This window comes from Grammomys surdaster, unplaced genomic scaffold (genome assembly GCF_004785775.1).
Source record: "Grammomys surdaster isolate TR1022 unplaced genomic scaffold, NIH_TR_1.0 263, whole genome shotgun sequence".
In the NCBI taxonomy this organism is placed as follows: Eukaryota; Metazoa; Chordata; class Mammalia; order Rodentia; family Muridae; genus Grammomys; species Grammomys surdaster.
In genome coordinates this window covers 3696601-3720228 of record NW_021604704.1, presented here as the reverse complement: position 1 = coordinate 3720228, position 23628 = coordinate 3696601, and the positions used below count along the sequence as shown (strand labels likewise).

The following is a 23628-nucleotide window of genomic DNA, read 5'->3' as shown; positions in this document are numbered from 1 at the left end:
AAACATGTTACAAAACAATATGCATACCTTCAGTGACAGTATCAAGAAGTTTTGTGTACGTACAATGAGAATCCTGGGAAAGGAGAAAAGCTGGGCACACAAAAATATTTAAAGAAATGGCCCAAAGGATTCTGTATGTGTCCAAAAATGATTTATGGTAGCTACTTCTGGTTTTCAACGAGTGAGTTTATTATGTATATAGCAAGCAAAGCAAAAGAATAAATAGCAAGTGATAGACAGATGCATTGATACAGAATATTGCCAACCCAGGTACTCAAAACCTGCATCAGTCAGTGAGAATTTCAGACACAGAGATTCTTGGGCAGAGTAGGGTACCTCCTTGGGTGAAAGAACTAATAGCAACATAAAGATATCATCATCAAATCAGGTGCTCACAACATCCAGCACAAACCAACTGGGGAAGTGGAGACAGTTGGTTGGTTTTCCTAATGGAGCTTTCCCTCCATGCTGAGTTTCCCATGGCTGAGCTTCTGGCTTCTCTTTCCCACTGCAGGCAATTTTATACCACAAACAATAGCATCTTCTGTAGGAAATGTCTTACCTTGTAGCTGTTGTCAAGGACATGATGTTTTTACTCCTGGGCTGTTTTGCTGTTCTCTCCCCTTCCTGTCACAGTTAGAGCAGATAGCCTGTGCTCAGATAATCAGCTTTGGGGGATACTGAGATAAACATGCTTGGGTCTGAAATAGGGCGTGGGGGATGCTTCTAGAGCTAGCTTCTCAGTGAGCACACAAAACACGTGACAATTTACCAATTGAATGTACATTACACTAAGTTTCCAAATTTGGTTTTAGAAATCCCATAAAGCCACCAATCTAAATTGCACAATGAATAACAACATAAAACACAAAGAGAACCACCACATCAAGACATAGCCAGGTCCAGTTGCTGAAAACCAGAAATAATGAAAATCTGAAAAGGTGCTGGGCAGTGGTGGCGCATGCCTTTAATCCCAGCACTTGGGAGGCAGAGGCAGGCGGATTCTGAGTTCAAAGCCAGCCTGGTCTACAGAGTGAGATCCAGGACAGCCAGGGCTACACAGAGAAACCCTGTCTCGAAACAAAACAACAACAAAAAAAATCTGAAAAGGTGCAAGGGAAGACAAGTACATTACATATTTGTGATCAAAGCTAAAAGTCACTATAGACTTTTCTAACTGTGAAAGGCATTATAGGTAGTTCTTTAATGAGCTGAATCAGAAGGGAGTGTGTCTTCTTACAATTTTATCTTCAGAAAGCATAGCCTTCAAAACACAGGAGTGTGGGATTGGGGAGATAGTTCAGTGGGTAAAGTGGTTGTTATCTAACACAAAGACCCAAGTTTAGATCCCTAGCACCCAAGTAAAAACCCTCAAAGCTGGATTTAACCAGTTTGCAACCTCAGGGAGGAAGGGTGGAGACAAATCCAGAAGGCTCACTAGACATCCAAACAGTGAGCTCATGCTTCTGTGAGACACTGCCTCAAAAAAAAAAAAAAAAAAGGAGACATGGATCTCTAGTCTCAACGGAGACAGGAGAATCTCTGTGAGTTTGAGGTCAGCCTGGCTTATATAAATGAGTTCTAGGCCAGCCAGGGCTACATAGTGGGAGATGTTTCTTTCAATCAATCAATAAAACAGAATAAACAAGGTAAAGAAGTGATTGATTAAGAAATTCTCATTTTAACCTCTGGCCTCTTCACATGCCCACCTGGTATGCACACCAGTACTCAGTACACACCACACATCAATACACACGAGTTCATTTGTGGGGCTGGGACTAAAGCAGATGGGAAAAGCCATCAGGCTTCAACCCTACACAAAGAATTACAGGTCAGAAAGAAATGCTGAGAACAGGAGACATAGTCTTGCCCAGGGAAGAGCATGAGAATTGGTTATTCAATACCAAATGGTCAGCCATGAAAGCATACCTACGAGTAACATCATATAGACTGAGCCTACTGTATATACGAATACGCACTACACACACACACACACACACACACACACCAAAAATTAAAGGAAAGAAGGCCATGAATTTGAAAGAGAGCAGCACATGGATGGAGTTAGAGGGAGGAAAGGGAAGGGGGAAAGGATGTAATTATATTATAATCTCAAAAAATATTTAAAAAAAATAAAAAAACTAGAATAAGAACTTTTTTGGGGGCGGGGGGTTGGTTTTTCGAGACAGGGTTTCTCTGTATAGCCCTGGCTGTCCTGGAACTCACTCTGTAGACCAGGCTGGCCTCGAACTCTCAAACTCAGAAATCCGCCTGCCTCTGCCTCCCAAGTGCTGGGATTAAAAGCGTGTGCCACCACTCCCTGGCAAATAAGAACATTTTAAACCTGGAGTTAGAAGAAAAGAAAAACTGAGGTTGCCAGCTGAAAGCAATAAAATAGAAAATGGGGGCTGACTAGATGGTTCAGTAGGGCAATGGCACAAGCCTGATGACCCGAGTTCAATCCCAGAAGCCCATGTGAAGGTGGAAAGAGGGAACTGACTCCACAAGATTATGTTCCACGCATCCTCCATGGCATATGTGTGCACTCCCCATACATCATATACACACAATAATAAACAATAGAATATGAACAAATAATATAAAGATCAATAAACCTAAAGCTGGCTCTTTGAAACTATCAATAAAATGGATAAACCTCTAGGTAGATGGATGGAGGAGAAAAGTGAAGAAGATAAAGACAATCACTATCAGGAGTAAAGGAGGACACATCGTATAGATGATGGAGATTATTCGTGTGTCTCTGTGTGTGCTGTTATGTGTGTGTAGCAATGCATGAGAGAAATAAATTATAACTATATTCACAAGAAAAGGCTTTAAAACTGTGGATCTGATGTTAAATTGAGCAGACAGACATACCCACACTTACGCAACAAGCAACCTTACTAGGTTGGTTGCTTTTAAGATTTTTCTGATTCAGGTTACTAGCTCTCAGAGAAGGCATTTCTCACAAAATTCCAGAACATAATATCAAAAACTATGCAAAGCTCTAGAGGGTTGCCACCATGAGTCATCACGACACAGTCTGGAAAGAGCTGGCAAAGACTGCCTTGTGTTTTTATCTGAAAGGATATGTTTGTTTCAGAAATTCGGGACTGCTGAACAATTTGAAAATAAAGGGTATTCACTGCATTAACAGAATGCAGAACAGCCTTAAAAGATGACTTTCATAAAATTCATTAAAAGGATCTGATACATCCATTCATGATTAGAAAAATCATTTGAAAGCTCCAAATGAGAGGTGGGCTTCCTTCAGATGACACAAGTATTATAGAGAAAACATCAAAAGCATTGAAAACAAAATTGGAGGACCTCGTGAGCATTGGAATGTAGTTCCTAGCCAGCTGATGAGGCAAGAAAGTATCATTAACCATAGTCTAGGCATATGGGGAACTGAGGATGGTCTGTGTGGAAACTCGTGTATGTTAAAAGGTTGGCAAGGAGTGGGGAAATGGGAACTGGAAAAGTTTATATTGCAAAAATATCAATTTCCCATGAATCTGCTATATTTGGTCATTTCTATATGATGTCTGTAAAATGAGGTTAGCGGCGTTACTCTTTTGTGTTGGTTTAGTCTTGTTTTGAGACTGTCTGTCTCTACCTCTTGCTATAACCATTGCTGATCTGAAACTCGCTATAGAGATCAGGGTGGCCTGTAGATTGTAGTGACACTCCTGCCTCTGCCTACTGAGTTTCAGGTTATAGGTGTGAGGCACCACACCCAGTTGAATTTTTTTTCTGAAAGTGATTTTAATATTTGATGGTAATAATGCCACTATTGGAGTTCTTTTTTTTTTTTTTTTTTTTGGTTTTTCGAGACAGGGTTTCTCTGTGTAGCCCTGGCTGTCCTGGAACTCACTCTGGAGACCAGGCTGGCCTCGAACTCAGAAATCCACCTGCCTCTGCCTCCTAAGTGCTGGGGTTAAAGGTGTATGCCACCACCGCCCGGCTCACTATTGGAATTCTTAACATGCTTTGGTGTCAAACTAATTAAAATGGCATTTGGAATAATGAATGACTTATCTTGTACTAATTGTCTGGCTACTCCCCATACATCATATACACACAATAATAAACAATAGAATATGAACAAATAATATAAAGATCAATAAACCTAAAGCTGGCTCTTTGAAACTATCAATAAAATGGATAAACCTCTAGGTAGACGGATGGAGGAGAAAAGTGAAGAAGATAAAGACAATCACTATCAGGAGTAAAGGAGGACACATCGTATAGATGATGGAGATTATTCGTGTGTCTCTGTGTGTGCTGTTATGTGTGTTTTTATTTTTCTTGTGTTTTTTTTTTTTTTTTACTTTTGTTGTTTTTTTGTTTGTTTGGACAGAGTTTCTCTGGGTAGCCCTGGCAATCCTGGAACTTACTGTGTAGCCCAGGCTGTCCTCCAACTTAGAAATCTGTGTGCCTCTGCCCCCCAAGTGCTGGGATTAAAATGGATTAAAGGTGTGTGCAACCAATGAATGTCTGGTTACTTTTCTTGTTTTAAAAAAACAACTTTTTAGATTTATTTTGGGAGGAGGGCACATGCACCACTACGTGAATGTGGAAGTCAGAGGACAACTTGTAGGAATCTCCTTCTAACGTGTGAGTTTGGGGGAGTCCAACTCAAGTTTTCTGGCTTGTCAACAGCAAGTGCCTTTTCTTGCTAAGCCGTCTTATTTTTCCTGTTTTCAAAAGTATCGAAATTACAAATAACTCTATGGAAAGCCTTTAGGGGTATTTTTCTGGGAGATCAAGGACTGGAGAAGCCAGAAACATAGAGCCAATAGGTCATAGAAGATGGTCTACTACCAGATTTGGGGCTCATCTCCTAGCAGGAAGGATCAGATAGCCAGTTCTGTCCTCAATGGCATGAACGGGCAGTTGATCTCTTCCAGGGCTCAGTTCACATTTTCTTCTGAGTGGCTCAAAGAGCGAAGATGCATGCTAAAATGGGTCTTTATATCTAGAAGGGAGAGTTTGCCAAGATTGCCTGACTTAGAACAGGGCAGAGCTCCAAATGTATTGAGTTTGCCTCTAGCTCTTGCCAAAGTTGTATCAGGCTCTTTTCAAAGCCATTTCATTCCGTTTTACCAGCACTGTAGGTCACACACACACACAGAGTGGTACTTTGGGCTTTTGTAATCAGAAAACAGACATTCCATGCTGCCCCAGCAGGGATCCCTTACGGTGCTGAAGTTAGATGAGCCCTCGCCTTGGCAAAGAGCCCCTTCTGGTATGGTGGAGGACTGGAGAAGAGCCTTCCTTGAGTCCTAGTGTAAACAGCCCTGCCACGAACCAATTAGTCAATGCACAGCTCTGTGGAAGAGCCTGGTAGGTTCTTCTTCCTTTCCACATTTCTGATGCACCCCAGAGCATAGGATAGACTGTGTTCTGGATGACAAAAAGGTTACTTCTGACCCCTTCACCTCCATCACCCTTTCATTTGCTCCTTCACCTGCCTTCCTCCTGTTTCTTGTAGATACTTTGTAATTTCCTGTTGGTTTAGCTATAGTGTTCCTTGTATATATTGTGATATTTTGTTTGCTTGTTCTTTTGTTTCAGATAGGGTCTCATGTAGCCCGGATTGGCCTTAAACTCCTAAAGTAGCCCAGGATGATCTTGAGTGTCTGATCCTTCTGCCTCTACTTCCTGAGTGGTAGGATTACAGAGATGTATCACAATGCCAAGCATGTTTTTCTTGTTCTTGTTCTAATTATTGCTGTCCCTGTCTCCCTCTGCCTCTCCCTTTCCCCTCTCCCCCCTCCCCCAAGAAATGGACATTTCTCCTAAACTCCCAGGCTCAAGTCATTCTCCTGAGGCAGCTTTGAGTAGCTGAGACTACAGATTCATGTCACTATGTCCTGCTGGGTGGATCTTTGCCTGGTACTTTTAATGTCTAAGCATTCTGTTATCTAGACACGAGTTAGTCTACTGGAATCTCCATTTTAACGGTTTGAATGAAGTATAGAAATCTTCCTCTTTTGATAACTCAACACTCCCCCATTTATAATTATGCTAACAATTTCCTCTACATGTATTAAAAACTACAAAAGCCAGCGCTGTAACGATTGCTTTACTGGTTAAACATGATTTAGAAAGGCCAAGATGAGAGAAAATGTCTATTGTATTTATCTCCCCTTTTATTCGGTCATTTTTCCTTCCTTCCTGAGATCTAAGATTTCCCCTGTCATCTATATTTATCAAGATTATCATGGTTCTTATTTGCTATGCTGGGAAAGTAAACCCAGGGTCCCTCCTGCCTCAGACTGCCAAGTGTGGCACATGAGACCCACCATGCCTGACTAAATTGCTTTTCAGCATTTGAGAAACATGGCAGTTTTCTTCCACTGTTTTCTGCTTTCTCGTATTTTTCATCTTTAGATAGCATGTTTTCCTCTGGGTGCTTACATTAGTTTGTATTAATTTTCAGAAGCTTGGCTTTAATAAATCCCAGATTTTTGTTGTTGTTAATCTTGCTTAAAATTTTCTCAGGTTTGCCCTACAGTGGTGGTGAATATGTTTAATTCCAGCACTAGAGGCAGAAGCAGGCTGGATCTCTGTGAGTTGGAGGACAGCCTGGTCTACAAACAGAGTGAGTTCCAGGATAGCCAGAGCTACACAGAGAAACTATGTCCCAAAAACCAACACAGACACACATACTCTTGCATTTATATGTTTATGCCTTTTTGGCAAATTTCAGAAAATTTAGGCATTAATTCTTTGACTATTTTAATTTCATCTTTCTCTCTTGAAACTCTCATGATCAAAAAAATTAAGATTTTATATATTATCTTTCATGTCCCTGAAGGTCTGTTCTTTTTTCCAGTATATTTTCTCTCCTTGCTTAAATAGAGTAAATTCTATTCTAACATCCAGTTCTGATTTTCTCCCCAGACTTTTTTTTTTTTTTTTTTGAGACAGGGTTTCTCTTTGGAGCCCTGCCTGTCCTGGAACTCACTCTGTAGACTAGGCTGGCCTCGAACTCAGAATCTGCCTGCCTCTGCCTCCCAAGTGCTGGGATTTAAGGCATGCGGCTCCCCAGACTTTTAGATTCTGTTATTGAGTCTAATTATTTCTGCTTGTAAGCTATTGTAATTTTTAGTTAAAAAAATGCAGTTTGACTTTTGAGACTTTCCTCCCCATTTGTTTCAAACAAACATGATTACAAAAATCCCATTACACTTTTTTTTTTAAAATGACAGCTGTTTTTAAATCCTTGTCGGTTGATTCTAACAATCCTGTCATCTTAGTGAATTGTCGTTTCTCACTCAAGCTGAGAATTCCCGGATTCTTAGTATGGAGAATACTTTTCAAAAACTGACGTTATGTTAGGCAAATACTATGTTTCAGCAAGTCTCTCCTACGCAGCTCAAACTAACCAGCTACGGGCAGGGAAGGGTTAAGTGCCAGATTCTGAGAGCAGCGTTTGCTGACGTGTGCGCACGCGCGCGCCTGCACCTGCGCCTGCGCTCCTGGACTGCGTGTGACTGCCTGGCGGGGCGGCGCGGCGCGGGGCAGGGCGGGGCGGGGCGGGGCGAGACGGTTTGCTGGCTCCACTCTAGGCGGCTAACCGCCAGTCGCCTTGCGCTCTGTGGCGTCTCGACGTTGCCTCCAGTAATCTGGCGGTCGCTAGGAACTCGTCAGCGCTGCGAGGGGGTGAAAGTTCAGACCCTGGGCTGGGTGACGTCAGCGGAGGGGGCGGGACGCCTCGGTCCTAGTCAGCGGAGGGGAAAGTCCGGGCTGTTTCAGCCGAGCCAAGGAATGGGAGGCGCCCTAGCCTCCCCGCAGGCCACAGCGCTGGGAGTCCTGCCTTCCCTGCTATCTCCCTGAGGCAAGGGGTGTGTGGGAATGTCTCTTTACTGTTGTAAGGCTCGAGCCTTTCCTGCTTAAGGGTGGGGCCACACAGGCTGTTGAGATTTTTCCCTCTTGTCGTGTTTGGCTGAAATGGAGCAGTCATTGTGCAGAAATTTTCTGTCTAGATAGAAAAAGCAGACTTTTCTTGCAGGGTGGGTTTTTTGTTTGGTTTGTTTTTAATTTTTTTTTTCTGTCTGTGCCTGCTCTTTCTGGGGTGCTGGCTTCTCCAAAACCAGTCTGGAAGGTATGGAAACCCATAGTCATGTGTTCATCAGGTCCGGTAGCCCTCAGTAGCTCTGCTTTTCATCTCCACCTTATTTTATTCCTAAAATTAGGCATTTTGTGTGTTTTCAGTGGTACTGGGAAAAACGCATTTTACTCCATTTTTCTTACTCCATTTTTCTAGAGGCCTAGGGCCCTAACAGGATTTTTTTCATACGTCATCACAACCATGAGAGGATGTGCACAGGCTTGGTAGGCCTTGTCAACTGAATGGGAATCCATAAGTGACTAAGAAGACATTTTACAAAATCAGTTTCTTGGTTGTTTTTTTTTTATTTTTTTATTTTTTGGGGTTTTGTTTTGTTTTTTTTTTTTTGTCTTTAAAAAAATTGAAAAGATACATCCCTGCCAACAATTTTCTGTTTCTCTGCTTTCAAGATTATGTAAGAGGAAAGAACCATGGTTTCAGGGAAAGGACAATAAAGTCAGTTCTAGGAGTTTCTGTGTTTTTACTAAGGTGAGATTAGTTTATAAGGATGTGTATATATTTAAAATATATGATTGCATACAAACACACATGCACGCACGAACCACTACAGCATCGCCACAAACAAAACTGTGAACAAATCTATCACCTCAAAAATTTCCTAATTTTCCTTTCAAATTCCTCTTCAGTCTTCCCTACCTGAAACCTCACCCCAGGCAGTCAGGGCTCAGGCTCTTGCTATGTAGCCCAGGCTGGCCTCCAACTGACCATCTTCAGGCTTCAGCCTCCTAGGTACTGGGATTACAGGCTGGCCATATCACACTCATATTACTGATTTACTTCCTATCACAAAATAAATGTACATTGTTTAGAATTTTGTATAACTGTAATATAATAATTATTGGCTGGCTTCTTTCACACATGATAATTCATTTGCAATTCATCCATTTTACTATACGTATTGATAGTTTTTCTCTCTTTTTAAAGATTCCTATGTGTGGCTGTATGACAACGTGGCTAGCCTTTCATTTGTTGATGGACATTCCAGTTGTTCCCAATTTTGGGCTGTTATAAATAAAGTGGCTCTGAACATTCATATGCAACTCTTTTGTATAGATATATGCTTTCTTTGCTTGTGGCTAAATAGGAATAAAATAGCTGGATCATAAAATAGGCATGTGTTTAATATTCTCTCCCTTTTTCTGTGTGAATACAGGTTGGAGGTTAACACGGAGTGTTTCTCAATCAGTGTGTCACTGACCCTGGAGCTCACTGACTCTGCTAGACTGGGTAGGTAGCCAGCAAACCCTACAGCCCCTCTTATCTCTCAGCTTCTCCAGGATTGTGAATACATGCATCTATCACCATGCTTAGGTTTGTTATTTTACTTTGCTTTTTGATGAGGTATCACTCTGTATCCCTGGATGCCCTAGTACTGAGTAAGTAGATCAGGCCTCTGTCTCCAGAGTGCTGTGATTAAAAGCAGGTACCACTCATGTTCAGGTTTTTTTTACACGGGTTCTGGGACAAACTTGGTTGCTTGCATAGCAACTGCTAGATATTTTACCACATGAGTATTTCATTTGACACTTCTCCCAGCAATGTATGAGAGTTCCCATTTTTTCTGTATCCTTGCCATGCCCTGTACATTTCTTTGCATTTTTTGCCATTTTAATAAGTCAGAGTAGTATCTTGCGCTCTTTACGTGTCCCTAATGATAGTAATGAGACCAAGCCTCTTTCCAAGTGCTTTTTGGCAACTTAGGTGCCTTCTTCAACAAAGTGTCTGGGTTTGTTCCTTATTAGTGTTCCAGAGTTCTTTATATATTTTAGGCATAAATCCCTTACTAAAGACATGTCTGATCATTTCAAATTGCCAGACAATCCAGCAATCCCACTTTCAGGTACAGATACAAAAGAACTGAAAACAAAGACTCAGAGAAATGTTTTATAGCATTTACAGAAATCTAAGTGCTTATAAATCCATAAATATCTACAGAAAGTGTGCTGTGACCATACAATGGAATACTGTTTCTGTGTTTTTGTTTTTTTCGTTTTTAAAGGACGTTCTGACAATTGCTCCAGCACGAATGAACCTTGAGGGCATTGAGCCAAGTGAAATAAGCCAGTAACAGAAAGACAAAAAGTCCTGATCACACTTAAATAAGGTAAGTAGAAGTGTCAAGTATGGAGAGACAGAAAGCAGAATGCTAGCTGTTAGGGAGTGTGGGGAGCGCAGAAAGGGGATTTGTTGTTGAATGGATGTCGAGTTTCAGTTTGGCAAAAGGAAAAGGTGAGGCTGGGGACATTGCTTGCTAGCAGAACACTCACCTAGCATGTCTGAGACCTGAGTTCAGGGTCCAGCAACTCATGCACACACACACACATACATACTCACACACATGAGAAGGAAGGGAAGCTACCTTTTACTAAAAATTGATTTATTTTTATTTTATGTGTGTGTGTGCCTGAGTTGCAAGTGTCCACTGAGTGCCGAAGAAGGTGTGGCATCTCCTGGAACTCGAGTTGCATGTGGTTGTGATGGTGTGCTGAGCTGTACTCAGGCCCTCAGCAGTAGCAGCAAGTACTTAAGCACTAAGCCGGTTCTCCAGCCCACTATATGTGTTTTGAACCATGTAATACATCATAGTGACTTTTGTTTAGACAGCCAATTATCTTTTTAAGATATTTACATCAATAAAAGATATTTTGAAAATGTTTATAGGGCTCGGGTGTGGCTCAGTTGTAGAACACTTACCTACATAATGCCATGGTTTCCATTGTCAGCAGTGCAAAAAGAAATAAATGAACTTATATTTATCAAATTTGTTAAGCATTCCTGGCTTCATTCATTTGTATAGCTTCAGACTGCCATCTGCTATAAATTTTCTTCTCCCTGAAGGAAACATGAACATTTCTTGAACTGTAAATGGTCTTCACCAGCAAGCCCCTCTTTTTTCTTTTCCGTTCTTTTGAGATCAGACTCTCATATATCTCAGGCTGACCTTGAAGTTGCTAGCTAGCAACCATGGATGCCTTTGAATTTCTGATCTTCTTTGCTCTACTGTCTGAGTGCTGAGATTACAGACTTGTATCACCAGATTTATGTGGTGCTTCGGATCTAGTTAAGGGCCTGTGCACGCTAGGTAAACACTATCAACTAAGCTGTACACCTATACCTAACTTCCATTTAGTTTTGTATTTAAATTTTGGTAGTTTGCATGACTGCATCTTCAAGTCCACTAATTTTTTCTTTCTCATGAGGATGAATGACACCTAAAAAACCAATCAATCAAATAAAAAACCAAAAAAAACAAAACCAAAACCAAAAAACCCACAAAACCAGAAAACACAAACCTTATAGCATTGGAGTTAATAGTGAAGTATTGGACATTGTTCCTTAAATTAGAAGTCAGGCAATAATGTCCATTCTCTCTACTTCAAAGCATGCAGATCAGAATGGAGTTGGTGAAACTGTCTCTGGTTGCACACGACACAACTGTCTCTTTAGAAAACCTTTAGGAATACACCCAACCACTGCTGACCAAATTTTTCAAGTCACAGAATACAAAGTTCATGTTTCCAAAACTCAGTTTTACTTTGATATGCTACCCAAAAACAATTGAAAAATACAATTTTTAAAATGTCATTCCATGTGTAATCTCATCAAAACCATTCAAATAGTTAAATAAATTTAATGTGTATAAACCTCAATGCAACGAAACATTTTTTAGAGAAAGGAAAGGGAAATGAAGTAAATAATGAGCTAGGCCATCCCCACAAATTGAAAGCCCCAGAAGTGTTGGCTTGCCAGTCTTCCCTGATTTGATGTCTAGATTCAAGGCAGTCCATATCTAGATAGCAACAGTTGTTTGGGTAAATATTGAAAATCTAGTTCTAAAGTTTATGTGGAAACGTAAAGGACCTAGAATGTGCAAAAACTTATTTTGAAAAAGAATTCTTCTCAGCCAGGGAGCTAGGTCAGTGGATAAAGGTGATGACTGCTGAATTAGATCTGGACCCCACATGGTGGGAGGGGAGAACTGACTCCTACAAGGTGCTTCTAACCACCACAACTGGCATGCTTGTGCATGAACTCATGTTTCTTTCTCTCTCTCTCTCTCTCTCTCTCTCTCTCTAACACACACACAAATACAATTTTATAAATAAAAATTTAAAAATTACTCCTCAAACAAGCTGGGTCAAATTATCTTTTTTTTTTTAATTTTAAAAATGTTGTAGATCAGTACCTGATTCTCTGCATTCTTTACAATTTTGGTAACTCTGGACATCATCAATTTTTTTTTTTTACCTGTCTGATGTTTGAAAAAAATGTTTGAATTTGCTGGTGGGGTTGAGAGTCTTTAATATTTTATTAGCAATATGGTTTTTCTTTTGTAAATTGCTCTTTCATTGTAAAAATTCTATGCCTTCTCTTAAGAACTTGATTTTTTTCCTAATCCATTTGTTACATTCTCAGGACTCAATCTTTTGTCAGTTCTGTTGAAGATACAAAAGACTGGGCCAGAAAGGATTTTTTTTTTTCTGAAACAGGGTCTCACATTGGGTAACCCTAGCTGGCCTGAATCCCCCTGCCTCTGCTTCCTGGGGCCATGTGCTACCACACCCAGTTTAAAGGGTTTTTTGTTTGTTTGTTTGTTTTTTAAAGCATCCTGTGGTTAACATAATTTTTTAAACTTAGATGTATAATGTGTATAACCCTTTCTGTATGGCTTCTGCTTTTTAAGTCTTATTTAAGAAATTTTCCCTTAACTGCCTGGCATACTGAAGCAGGCTTGATCTTTTTTAGCACTTGAAAGGTAAAGGCAAGACTGGGGTTCAAGGTCACTTGCAGTTACATAGGGCATTATGCATCGGTTTGGGGCTGAGGTTGACCCTTAGTCTCAAGAAAACAGAAACCAAAACCAGAAACGAAATTCTATATCACAGGGTCAAAAAAACATTCTTAGATTATCTATTAAAATGTTTCCCAGATGTATTTTCTGTGCTTATAGAGAATCTGTGTAAGACAAAAACAGGATGACATCATGCATACTGCTTTCTAACCTGTTGTTATGTAGCAATATATTTTGAACATCCTTTCATTTGAATAAATGTATCGCTAGTGTTGTGGGTGGGGTTTCCCGGGAAACAGACTCTGGAGACAAGAGATTTGTGTTCAGGAAGCTTATCCGGGAGTGCTTTCGAGACTGACAAGCATTCAAGCTCCAGTGGGGGAAGGGAATGAAACAGGATTAGATTGGAGAGGACCAGGCGGTGCTGCAGTCGTCACAACGGCTGGAGCTTGGGTTTAGAATTCCCTTCATCACTGTTCCCATTCGAAGAAAGAAAGCTGGGGCATTTGTTTGATGCAGGCTGTCTGTCCCTGGGGAAGAGCTGGGGGTGTCACTAGGCAGGGCAACTGCCTTCTTGTATCATTCCCAGAGCCAGCCAGCAAGCGGGCAGATTAAGGCTGGTGCAGGCTGGTAACCCTACTGATAGCTAGGAGCCTTAAAGGAGGGGCATCTGAAGACGGCCTCACAGCTCACCACCTTTAAAGACACTGCTTGCTCCAAGCTGCAGAAAACACCACCCAGCACTCTCTCTCTCATCAGGTTTGCAATAGGTGATTCTTGGCAAAAAGGTATCAGTCCCTTTCATGAGGAAAGCAAAAACTTTTGGAGAGGTGCCCAGTAGGCTCTCACATTTCATTGACCTTAACTAAAATGTTAGGTGCAGGGGGAGCAGTTAAAGTGGGGTCAGGGTTGCCCTGATTTTATGCCTTGAGTAGAGAGCATTGCTGCTCAGAACAATACTTTAGCATAGAGGAAGAACGCAAAAGATTTCTGACAGTATCGGCCACAAAATGGAGTTCTATACACATATTTTGAATAATCACATCTGCTTTAATGCCACAGATTTCATATTGACTGGCATTTGGATGTCTATAACATTATGTTGTGAGCCGGGCAGTGGTGGTGCACACCTTTAATCCTAGCACTTGGGAGGCAGAGGCAGGCGGATTTCTGAGTTTGAGGCCAGCCTGGTCTACAGAGTAAGTTCCAGGACAGCCAGGACTATACAGAGAAACCCTGTCTTGAAAAAACAAAAACAAACAAACAAACAACCATTATGTTGTGATCCACTGTATTGATATTAACAGCTTAGTAATTTTTCCCTGCCCATATCTTCCATCGTTTCTTCAGGATTGTCCTAGGTTGCTTTCTGTCTCAGCAAACACTAGGACATAAAGCAACTTGGAAGAATTTGTTTTAGATTGCATGTTACTGTCCATAACTGAGGGGAAGCCAGGCAAGGACCTGGAGGCAGGAGGCCATGGAGGAACACTGCTTCCTGGTTTGCCCCCCCCCCATGGCTTAGCCTGCTATTTTTATACCACCTAGGACTACCCCCACCCATGGCTGCAGTGGTGGGCTGGGCCATCCCACAGTCAATCATCAATCAAGAGAATGCCTTCACAGCCATGCCTAGCAGGCCAATCTGATGAAGGCACTTCCTTAGTTGAGGTTTCCTTTTCCCAGGTGACAGAAAGTAACCAGAGCTAGAATGAAACACTAAGTATATCACTTGGAAGTGGACCTTTAAAAAAAGTATGATGTAGAATACCAAGAAGTACCATGGAAAACCTCTATGTGTGCTTTCCTTGAGCAGTAGATGAAGAGGCTGATTTTTTTCCCTGCATCCTTTTAGACACTGGATTTTAACATTTTCATTAGTTGTATATTCTTTTTTTTTCTTTATAAATACCCTGCCTTCACTCTCAGTTTAGATTGATTTTATTGGCTATATGTGCTTGGGGAGGGGGGTGTTTGTCTGTTTGTTGTTTTGTTTGCATTATAGTCCAAAAATGTGTTTTGAAATCTTAACTCTGGAAAGCTTTGAGACACCATCTATCATGTATTCTTTGTACTACAAGGGTTAATTTCAGCAGATCTGCCTGGTTTTGCTGGTCAAGACATAAAACATACTAATTAACAGTACTTTTTAAGCATTAGCCCAAGGAATTTCAGGGCATTTTGACCCAGTTTGTTATATTTGTTTATGAATAACAATGAGATTGATGATTGCTTACCAGTCTTACTGCTACAAACCTTTGTCAGCACAGGGCTCTGATATTCAGAAAAATAGCTAGGTGTTTAAATATTAGGACCTAAATATATATTCTCAGGATTGATGGTAGCAGCAGCACATTTGTGCTAAAGTACTTTACAACACGAACCTATAAATTACACTCTGGATAGCTAGCTAATGTATGCCAGAAATATTTTGGAAATGTCACTCTGGAAAGTAAAAGGAGGGAATGGCGACACATGGACATAGAAACAACTGGCCATCACCATCTTGATGAGGAACATGACAGTGCTATTTGAGAAATAATTGACTGAATGTAAGTAATGTTGATGAACAGTACAGCTCTAACCACCAGTTGAAATTTTCTTATTAATAACTGTTGTTAGAGTCAAAATAGAACCATGATGCTATAAATCTAAGAAAACACTTCAAATGTTTTCTGATCTCTAAGAATATAAATATATTAAAATTCCAGGAATAATTTGAATTGGATTTTATATTACTTGCATTATCATTATAGCCTTGCATGTAAATACTAAATATTTATTGGCTTAGAAAAATATTTTTGGAGTCCATATGCACTTTAGATTAAATATATAGAATAAATTAAATGATATTTGATATGTGTATGTGAATTTCAAATGTAATGAATTATCATTGAAATGCACAGTGATAGAGTAAACTAAGTACTAAGACATGGTGTAAAAATGTACAACTCCAACACAAATATACTTAGCTATCTGTCAAAACAGTAAAGATTAACTCAGTGCAGATGAGAATGCAGACAAGAGCCCAAACATGGTAGCATGTCTTTAGTTTCAGCACCTGGTCCACAGAACAAGTTCCAGAACAGCCAAGGCTACAAAGAGAAACCCTGTCTTGAAAAACCATAAAAACAAAACCAACAACAACAACAACAACAACAACAACAAACCCAGACAAAACGACCACTCTTTCTGGTCTATGTAGGAATATCATAGGGATGTATGTAATCTTTAATGTGCATCAATTTGACAATATATAAAACACTCACAGAGTAGACCTTGGACTTAATAAATCTGTACCTTTAAGTCAAGTTGTCTAAGATAATTGCTTATCCAGAAAAATCTTCATACACAAGGATATTTAGTATAGCATTATTTATAATGACAAAAGTTATAAGCAATTCAGACACCCTAAAGGTGAAGAATCATTGCAAAAATGATGAAGGCGTTGAAACACTAAACTTTAGTGACTAAAGGATAGTAGTTACATAGCAGAGTTGAATGAAGCGCCACAGTGGACTGATGACATCTGTATGCTACCGTTAAGATTATGATGTTTAAGTTAATTTTATAACCAGCCACTTTGCTGGAGTTGTTTATAGATTTAGGAGTTCTCTGGTGGAATTTTTGGGGTCACCCAAGAATATTATATCATCAGAAAATAGTGATATTTTGATTTCTTCCTTTCCAATTTGTATCCCCTTGATCTCCTTTTGTTGTCTAATTGCTCTGGCTAGCACTTCAAGTACTATATTGAATAGGTAGGGAGAGAGTGGGCAGCCTTGTCTAGTCCCTGATTTTAATGGGAATGCTTCAAGTTTCTCTTCATTTAGTTTGATGTTGGCTACTGGTTTACTGTATATTGCTTTTACTGTGTTTAGGTATGGGCCTTGAATTTCTGATCTTTCCAAGACTTTTACCATGAAGGGGTGTTGAATTTTGTCAAATGCGTTTTCAGCATCCAATGAGATGATCCTGTGGTTTTTTTATTTGAGTTTATTTATATAGTGGATTATGGTGATGGATTTCTGTATATTGAATCATCCCTGCATCCCTGGGATGAAGCCTACTTGATCATGATGGATGATTGTTTTGATGTGTTGTTCTTGGATTTGGTTTTCAAGAGTTTTATTGAGTATTTTTTGCATTGATATTCATAAGGGAGATTGGTCTGAAGTTCTCGTTCTTTGTTGCAACTTTGTGAAGTTTAGGTATAAGTGTAATTGTGGATTCATAGAAAGAATTGGGTAGTGTTCCTTCTGTTTCTACTTTGTGGAATAGTTTGAAGAGAATTGGTATTTGTTCTTCTTTGCAGGTCTGATGGAATTCTGCTCTAAACCCATCTGGTCCTGGGTTCTTTTTTGGTTGGGAGACTTTTAATGACTGCTTCTAGTTCTTTAGGGGTTATGGGACTGTTTAGATGGTTTATCTGATCCTGATTTAACTTTGGTACTTGGTGTCTGTCTAGAAAATTGTCCATTTTATACAGATTTTCTGGTTTTGTTGAGTATAGGCCTTTGTAGTAGGAGCTGATGATTTTTTGAATTTCCTCAGTTTCTGTTGTTATGTCTCCCTTTTCAGTTCTGATTTTATTAATTTGGATACTGTCTCTGTGCCCTCTGGTTAGTTTGGCTAAGGGTCTATCTATCTTGTTGATTTTCTCAAAGAACCAGCTCCTGGTTTTGTTGATACTTTGTATAGATCTTTTTGTTTCTACTTGGTTGATTTCAGCCCTGTGTTGATTTTCTCAAAGAACCAGCTCCTCGTTTTGTTGATACTTTGTATAGATCTTTTTGCTTCTACTTGGTTGATTTCATCCCTGAGTTTAATTGTTTCCTGCCGTCTACTCCTGTTGGGTGTATTTGCTTCTTTTTGTTCTAGAGCTTTCAGGTGTGCTGTCAAGCTGTTAGTGTATGCTCTCTCCAGTTTCTTTTTGGAGGTACTCAGAATTATGAGTTTGCCTCTTAGCACTGATTTCATTGTGTGCCATAGGTTTGGGTATGTTGTGCCTTCATTTTCATTAAATTCTAAAAAGTCTTTAATTTCTTTATTTCTTCCTGGACCAAGTTATCATTGAGTAGAGCATTGTTCAGCCTCCATGTGTATGTGGTCTTTCTGTCATTTTTGTTGTTATTGAAGACCAGCCTTAGTCCATGGTGATCTGATAGGATGCAGGGAATTTTTTCAGTCGTCTTGTATCTATTGAGGCCTGTTTTGTGACCAGTTATATGGTTAATTTTGGAGACGGTACCATGAGGTGCGACCCATGACTCCAGCCGCATATGTAGCAGAGGATGGCCTTGTCCGTCCTCAGTTGGAGAAGAGGCCCTTGGTCCTGTGAAGTCTCAATGCTCCAGTGTAGGGGAATGCCAGGGTGGGGAGGTGGGAGTGGAAGGGTGGATGGGTAGGTGAGCACCCTCAAAGAAGCAGGAGGAGGAGGGGATAGGGGGCCTCCAGGAGGGAAAACTTGGAAAGGGGATAACATTTGAAATGTAAATAAATAAAATATCAAATCAAATCAAATAACAAATACTGTCAAGGGTGTGGAGGGAACAATAGTTATATACTGTTAGTAACTGCACAAACTAGCACAGCTCTATAAAATCTGTATGGAAGTTCCTCAGAAAATAAAACAAAACAAACAACAGCAACAACAAGGAGTATGATGCCGAGCCGACAGTGGATGTCTTTGGTCCCAGCACTTGGCCAGCTGAGGCAAGCAGATCTCTGAGTGGAGGGTTAGCCTGGTCTACAGTTCAGAACAACCAGGACAACAAGAGAAACCCTGTCTTCAATGACCCTCCGCCCCCAGAAAAACAAAACAGTACAGTGCTGAGAAAAAGCAAGGTGCAGGAATATTGTGTAGCAAATCAATCTTGGGAGCTGTAAGTCTCTGCCTATTTTCTGATATTTTTCAAAACAAAATCCTGGGAAGGTAAAGCAGGAATTAGTAAAAGTGGTTTCCTAACTGTGGAGGGAGAGGACTCAGAATTGTCCAGAGGTGGGAGCTGGCTTCTTTGAATGTATTTTGCTCCATACTTTTTGTTGTTTTGCTTTTTAGTTTTATGTAAAAGATAACCTTTAATGATAACTATCTCTTAGTATTCAGACCCTTGTGATGTCCTACCAACAGGGTACCCTGGTTGGGTTGTGTGATACCTTCCACAATTAGATTTTAGACACAATGTAGCTTCCTTTTTGCCCTTTCTCTCTCCTGGATCATGTGTTCCCTGGGAAATTCTTTGCTCTGCCAAATAATAACACATGAGAATGTGAGGCCCTATGAAAGCCCTGTGAGGGGCCATCTTGGAAGCCACGCCTCCAGCTCTGAACCAACCTTAAGGTGCTTGCAGCTTGGTAAGAGAGTCTGCCTTGATCACCTCTAAACTACGACTGCTATGCTAAGCCACCCCAGGTTTCTGACCACAGAAAACTTTAAGAAAATATATGTTTGTTGTTTTACACCACTAGTTTGTTATATAAGCTGTTAAGCTGTAGTGCATCACTAATTTGAGAACTGTAAAATTGGTTTTTAATAATTTAAAAACTGAATATAAGCAAAAAAGAAAAAAGAGATAGTTTTTAAAAATTGAAGATGAACTGGGGGGGGGGAGAGGGGAGGAGCCCAACTGTAAAGCTACTGGCAAAAGTACACAGTAATTATTTCAAGTGACTTATAGACAGAGTATTTTTGCTATGTATCCCCCTGTGTTTGGGTCCCAAGGACAAAAATAACTAGATAAATCTTAACTGGCACCCAGTGATCTGATTGTCACTAATAACATTACTATTATTATTCTGGAACTCTATTTGTATAGAGGAGTAAACTAGATAGGTTAGTATGTTAACACCATTAAGACCTAAGATTTACACATGAGAAGAGAGACGTAAATCAAGGAAATTAACTGGAAACCCTTTTACTTCTTAGACTGGAAATAGAAGTTTCTCATAATTTCCTTTCCTTTTTTTTTTTGTTTTTGTTTTTGGTTTTGGTTTTTCGAGACAGGGTTTCTCTGTGTAGTCCTGGCTGTCCTGGAACTCACTCTGTAGACCAGGCTGGCCTCGAACTAAGAAATCCGCGTGCCTCTGCCTCTCAAGTACTGGGTTAAAGGCATGTGCCACCACCGCCCGGCCATAATTTCCTTTCCTAAAAGGCACGACTTTCTTAGTCCTGTTCAATGAAGAGACAAGAAAGAAGTTATACCAGAATGTCAGTCAAGACTGCATGCAGATTGTGATGTTTAAATATCATTTAAAACAGATAAACGTTCAGAGCTCCTTAGAGAAATGGCTAGTTTCTGTTCCGAGGCTGGATAGATACAAGATGACTGTACACTTTCTAAGGAGCTGTTACCGGCACAGGAGAGAACAAATGGCTCAGGATAAACAGTCTGAACTTCAGAAAGCACAACGGTTGTTAGTGTGGTTCAGTGGAAAGGGAGCTTGCTTAGCATGCGCAAGGGCCTAGGTTCAAACTCTAGCACCTCATTTCTCGAAACAAAAGAAAACAAAACAACTTGTATCTGCAGAACACTCTACATATTGATGCATAATTTTAAAAAAGCCCATGGAGTTCAAGATGCAAATAAATAAATAAATAAATAAATAAATGTATGTATATATGTATGTATGTTTTGGAAGTTTCTGGGATGCCACGTTAGTAATTATAAAATTGGCAGATGAATGGAAAACCTGCATCTTGCTTTTCTTTTATGAACTCTTGGAGCATCCAGAATGATAGTCTTATGTTAAATGCATTCAGGCTCAGAAAGAGCATTGGGGTTGGGAGATAAGCTTTTAGTGAAGGGATAATTTGAGATATGCAAATGCTTTTGTCATCGGTGTGGACAGCTCAGGCTTGTACAATTCATAAATGTTCATCCAGCCATTTGCTTAGTATTCATGTGTTTCATTGCATCCTGGCTTTTGTAACCGTACAAAATAATGGACTTCATTTGGACACTCTCCATAACTCTTCATTTGGATATTGTATATAACATTGTAGTGATATTCACTAGCCCATGACTCTCTCCTGTCCTTCTTTTCCCCTCTCGTTGGTCCCCTTCTTCCCTGAAAATAGCCTCCCATCTAATTTAGATAAAGGGCACCTCATTCATTTCACCACATTTCTAAAAATTATAGGCCTATGTCATCATGTCCACTTTGAGGGGAACAGGGATGGAACCAGGGCCGCTCACTTGCTAGGCACAGACTGCTGTCATACTGTGCCTCCTGCACCTATAGTCTAGATTTTCACTGGAAAGTCTGTAAGCCACATATCTGCTTTGCGGGTGGCTTCCTGCTTGCCTCTGGCTATGAGGGGCATAGAAGGGAGTGACAGGCTCGAGGAGGGTGAAGAAACTTAAATGCTTTCTCTTCTTTCCTGTCAGCTTCCTGTGCCTCTCAGTTTCCCCCAGAGACACTTGTCCTTGGCAGCTGTGCCTTCCTTGGGTGTCCAGCCGAGTTGTTTGCAGTTAACCAGCTACAGAAAATGTCAGCCTGAGGTGAGCAGCACCCTTCCTGGGGCCTGGGCCCAGCCCCAAGACGCTTCTCCTCCCAGTTTCTAACTACAAGTTCTATCATTTTCGCAAACTCCATTCCTGAGACAGTCACTGCTTCCTATAGTCACTGCCTCCATAATACCATCGAGTGTTCTTTATCCCCTCGGCTAGTTACTTAACATTATTAATATGGCCTCAGACCCTTGACTAGCTCTTGACTGACAGAGACTCTTATTTGTCACTGGTGAAGCATTAGCCCCTAGAGTTCCTGCTAGCAGTTGCAAGCTGGGCCAGTGTATGTTAAAGGAAGAGGGGGCAGTGTCTGCAGCACAGCCAAATGGCCTTTATAAAACAATTGATTTCTTGTTGCACAAGCCTTCATTGTCTTTGAAAGACAGTTTATTGTTACAATAAGATTGCACCCCACTCCAGCCACACTCCCAATCCCGATTGCCTTCTCTTCATCCCTCTCATGAAGCAACTACTATATTAGTTAGCCTTTATATGGACTTTTTTAACATACAAGTATTTACTATTTTGAAATGTATGGCATTTCTGTAGTTTTTTAAATTCCAGTTCATGGTATAATGATTTTTTTTTCAGATTTCCCTTATTCGCTAAATAATTTCTTTTGGAAGTCATTGCACACAGTTTGTTTCTTTTTAACTGCTGCATACTAGTTCTCAGCATGTATACAGCATGGCTTATTTCACAAGGTGCCCTGTTGTAATTATCACAAAAGCTCTATGATTAATTCAGTGTCCTTGTTCTTTCTCTAGGATACATTCAGAGTAGTAGAAATACAGAGTCAGAAAGAATGTGTATTTTAAAAATTGCAGTAGATGTTAACAAATATGTTCTCTTAAAATACAGTTGAGAAGCTGAGTAGTCGTGGCACGTACCTTTAATCCTAACAGAGGCAGGTGGATGTCTGTGAGTTTGAGGCCATCCTAGTCTACAGAGTGGGTTCCAGAACAGACAGAGCTGTTATATAGAGAAATCCTGTCTTGAAAAACAAACAAAACAAAAAATATAAAGTTGCAGTTTTTAAGTATATAGAGAGCCTTCCAAGTTCCTTCTGTCTTGCTGTATACTTAAAATCAGAAAGTTTTCAGCTGGCTTGCTACCCTTCTGCTGACTTGGCTGGTAGGTACTACATAACAAGGGTCAAATGGGTAAGAATGACATTATTTAAAGAGCTGTGAACATGGGATCAACATGGTACCGGTGCTCAAGAGCTGAGTTCTACAGGATGATGTCTAATCTAAGGAGCCAAAGGACAAACCAAGCCACCTGAGTGGTAGGTAGGCTATTGAGCCATGCAGAAGCCAGATCTCACTGCACAACAGTGGTATCCTAGTATGCCTCAGAAGCCTGCAGATGTCCTTGAGCTAGGAATCAGAGAGGATGGAAAAAACTGTCCTCCCTCAGACAGAAGATGGGTGAGAAATGGCCTTGTGGCAGTCTCCCACAAGATAGGGACAAGGAACTCCCTTGCAGCAGCCCCGGTCCTTATCTCTGCCTGTTCCAGGAGCAATCACAGGGCACTCTGCCAACTCCTTTCAGACTGCAGTTAAACCTTGTTCATGTGGCCTAGATGAAGATGTGCAAAGTCATCAGTGTGCTATACTAGGGCCATTTCCCTACACTTGGTTGCACAAAGCTTTTCTTGGTCTGTATTTTGGACTAAGGGACAGTCCAATTTTTAAACCGAGTTCCCAAATTTTCCAACTCTGACTTCTTTTCCTTTCTGGTCTTCAATCAGTCAGTTCTTGCCTGAGTTCCACCCCCCCACACACACACACTTCTTCCCTTCCTTTTTTGCTCAACATAGCAAATAACCACCAATGCACACCCCACATTGCCTTCTGTCCCCTTTCCATGAAATTATTGGCACAGGAGGCATTTTGTATGGCTTCCAATTTATCACAGGTGACATTTTAATCAAGAATTTTGCTGCTTTTTAATATGGCTCTCCATCTTTCTGCACTCCAGTATCAGTCCACTTACTGCCCACTGTTCAGAACCCTCCAAAATGCAGTTGCTCATCTTATGGTACTGGGCAGGTGAACAGGTCAAAGTGTACTCCTCTAAACAGTCAGAAACCCTGGCTGACAAGGACTCTGTTGCTTTCAATACATAGTCATCATTGAGAGGACAATGCAGATTCATGGCCATTGCAACAAACTGGA

At 40.5% G+C, this 23628-nt stretch overlaps 1 long non-coding RNA gene across 1 annotated transcript in view; it reads left to right on the top strand.

Moving 5' to 3' along the window:
* Positions 1-8098: 8098 nt before the first annotated feature.
* LOC114628071 overlaps positions 8099-23628 on the top strand; it is a 28078-nt gene continuing 12548 nt past the window's right edge. Inside the window, exons 1-4 of the long non-coding RNA XR_003712442.1 lie at positions 8099-8116; positions 9297-9370; positions 10143-10247; positions 21326-21439. This is a non-coding gene — a long non-coding RNA (uncharacterized LOC114628071). The remainder of the gene's footprint in view (positions 8117-9296; positions 9371-10142; positions 10248-21325; positions 21440-23628) is intronic.